The sequence below is a fragment of the Physella acuta genome, unplaced genomic scaffold (genome assembly GCF_028476545.2).
Source record: "Physella acuta isolate Inbredline_101_S28 unplaced genomic scaffold, ASM2847654v3 ptg000036l, whole genome shotgun sequence".
In the NCBI taxonomy this organism is placed as follows: Eukaryota; Metazoa; Mollusca; class Gastropoda; family Physidae; genus Physella; species Physella acuta.
Window position 1 is genome coordinate 581251 of NW_026731556.1, and position 3634 is coordinate 584884.

Consider the following 3634-nt stretch of genomic DNA (forward strand, 5'->3'; position numbering starts at 1 on the left):
ACAAAAATTTTAAATCCAGATTTATCAAATGTCTGCGTTTTACGCGTTATCGAGTAAAACTGGGCTTTGCAATTCTGTCCACGTGTGTGTATGTGACAAATTATGAGTAATTTCCGTTTACCTAGAGTTGTACTATACGCTATTTCCGATTACTCAAAAACGCATTTGAATTTATAAAGTACTAATATTCCGCACTATTATATACACAAATTGTTTGATCAATGCTGTTCACTTGATGCTAAATTCTTTTTCTGACATATTCTATTCTATTTTTAAAAGTTAAAGTAATAAAAACTTGAGTAAAAATCGTGTCTATATCCCGAGTTGCCATCCCTTAGTGTTATATAAGTATATTAGAGAAAGTTTAGGGGAGATCAGTGCCGCTTTATTTTTATTTCCTACAATAAAATGCATTGTAAACTGTAAAATAAATTGTAAAAAAAGTTGGTAATGAATGATTTTAAATTAGATATTTTACTTTCGAATCATAAGGACCTGGAAGGGCCAAGGGTTTGATGACGTGGGATAAAAAATCGTCATCGGAAACAAAGCTTCCCTGAAAATTTCAGCGCGCTAGCTAACTGGGAAGTGCCCGAAATTTCGATCGCAAGATTTGATTGGAGAACCAAACAAACAAACAAACAAACAAAAAAAACAAACAGACGCGAAAGCAAGTTAAAGAAAACGTAGGAAAAATCGTTACAGAAGAGCAATAAAAAAAACTACATCAACAATTGCGGTTCCACAGGGGCCGCAACCCAATAAATTATAACTTATAATTTATCCCCCTTGACTGGTAACCTTCATTTGTGTTACATGTAAATGCTTATAGAATGTACATCAAACAATCAATCTTAACACGCACGTAAGTCATGGCCCTTTACCGATGCGTTTTTCTAAGAGGCCAGTGCAGGACCTGGCCGGAACGCCTAGTTATACAAGTCATATCCATGAAATTATGAAATTATATATAAAGGGCTCAGTGGAAAAAGTACTTAAGTGTATTTTGAGATTTTGAAAAATAAGTGCAACGTTTTTAAATTGAAGCTGAAATACCAAAACAGCGGATGCAAAGTATTCGAATTAAGCTACTTCGGTACTTTTTCCATGGCCCCAATTTACAGGGATGGTTAGGGGAGGTAATCAAATAATATAGGCCTACTGGTATTAACTCATTTTTGAAAAAAAAAAAGTAACTTAAGAACTTCATATCCATGAAATTATGAAATTACACAATTATAACTTCCCAGAACAATGCTGGCCAATGATGACACAACCTGCACTAACTGGGAGAGCCGCTGAGGTGTTCTCCTCGAACAACAAAGAGGTCGGCGTGGTCGAGTCGGTAAAGCTCATGGTTGCTAAATCGAAAAATCTTGAGTTCAAACCCTCTCGTTAGACAACTCCAAAATCTAATAACTATTGCCTTGTAATTTGGTTGGACACAGGCTATGGAAGCTAAAAGAAAAGCAGGCTAAAATCGGAGTCAAGGGCCTCAATGGTGCATAACCAGTTGACACGTATACTTAATAGTGTTGAATGGGATATCTTCCAACACTAAAATTAAGAACGAAGAAGAAGAAGAATATTAGTAAACCCAAGTTTAGTTACATACTTACAGTAATGTAAATTTCGATTTGAAAAAAAAATAAACCGGGAGTGATCTCCCCTAAACTTTCTCGAATATTCTTATATAAAACAACGGGATGGGAACTCGGGATATATTTATGATTTTCAATCCATTTTAAATACATAAACTTTTAAAAATAAAATAGAATCTCATAGAAAAAAGTATTGCACATCAAGCGAACGCCGAATAAAGATGTTCATAATGGTGCGCAATATTATTAGTACTTTATAAATTTAGATGCGTTTTTGAGAAATCGGAAATAGCGTAAATTAGTACTTCCCTTCAACGGAAATCACTCAAAATTCAACAGAAGGTAGAGAATAAGATCTTTTACTTACATGTGAAATTTCATTTATCTATCTGAAATAGTACTCAAGTTATAGGCTTTTGAAAAATTCAAAGTAGAAAAAGTACCACTTCCGGTTATCGGAAATCGCTCAAAAGTTTATACGGATCTACGATTTTGATAAAATACTTTTTCCAAAATATTTTTTTCCAACCACACCACACGCGTCATCACGTTCAATAGCTGCGCCATCACGTTCAATGGCTGCGTCATCACGTTCAGTAGCTAGGCGCGCAATGGTTTTTAGTCATGTAACTCTATTGTAAATAAAACATGTAAAATACTGGAAATTTTTTTTAATAAAAAACGTTTTAATAACTAACCAATGGTTTTACTAAACCCTGATTTACGCTACGACAGAGCTATTTTTAGATAACATAAGGAAATTGCGCTTAAATGTCACTAGACTTTTTAATTAACTTGTTTCTATGAGATTCTATTTTATTTTTAAAAGTTTATGTATTTAAAATGGATTAAAAATCATAACTATATCCCGAGTTCACATCCCCTGTTGTTTTATATAAGAATATTCGAGAAAGTTTAAGGGAGATCACTCCCGGTTTATTTTGTGTTACAAACAAAATGCAGAGTGAAAAGTGAAAAAAATAAAAACAACTTGGAAATTCACATTGAAACCATGCGGAATTGGTGGACGGCGCGTCCTTGCGGCAGACTGCTCGAGTTCGAATCCTTGTTCGTATCACTAGATCGTCCCTAAGTTCACCCAGCTATAATGGGTACCCAACTTACGTTAAGGAAAGTAAAGCCGGCTGAGCATAGTGCTAAAAAATCTTTCAATTTATATGCCGAGATCACATAAACAGGTGAACTCTACTTCACTGCCCCATGGGCTGTCAGGTTCGAAAAAGGAACTTTATTTAAAAAATTTCACTCAAGGACCCGGAATGGTGAGCGTAGGCTTATGTGAATGAACTATCGCACTGTTCTAAAGTTTAAGTAGAAGAGAACAAAAAATAAATTTGTGTATGATAGCACAATGTATTCCTTAGGATAGAAACAATACAGTAAAGATAAATTAAATTATCTTCTTATAGAAACAATACAGTCAAGATTCATTGCATTAACTTTAGTTAGATAAATTACAGTAAACAGTGAAGATACATTGAATTAAATTTAGTTAGAAACATTGCAGTAAAGATACATTACATTACAATTGCCTTACGTGAATAAGCAATTTTTAATTGAGTTGTGTTACTAAAAACAATTGCGTTCCAAATAAACAAGAAAAATATGCGCAAAAAATGCGGTAAATAGTACTTTTAAATAGGCAATTTTAATTCATTCTTTAAGAATTATTTAAGCGTCAAATTAATTCAAATGTGATGTCAGGCTGCATTGTCGTCGTGTTTTGACACACTTGACAAGTTTCAGGGAAATTGGTTGATTAAAAGTGGTCGAAATGTTGCTTGTTAGTTTCAACTGACGACAGACAAAGCACGACAAAACCAAGACATGGGAGGCAAGTTAAATAAAAGCTTCTAAAAACTGACGGTACCCAGGGTTGAAACTGATGTACACAAAAATTGTGACAGCGCCGTGGATGTTTCCCAAAATGGTACACAGGTTGTTGATGGTGTACAGGTTGAAAACATCAGAGGCCAACCACTGAAAAATCTGGGGGTACATGATCCTGACCC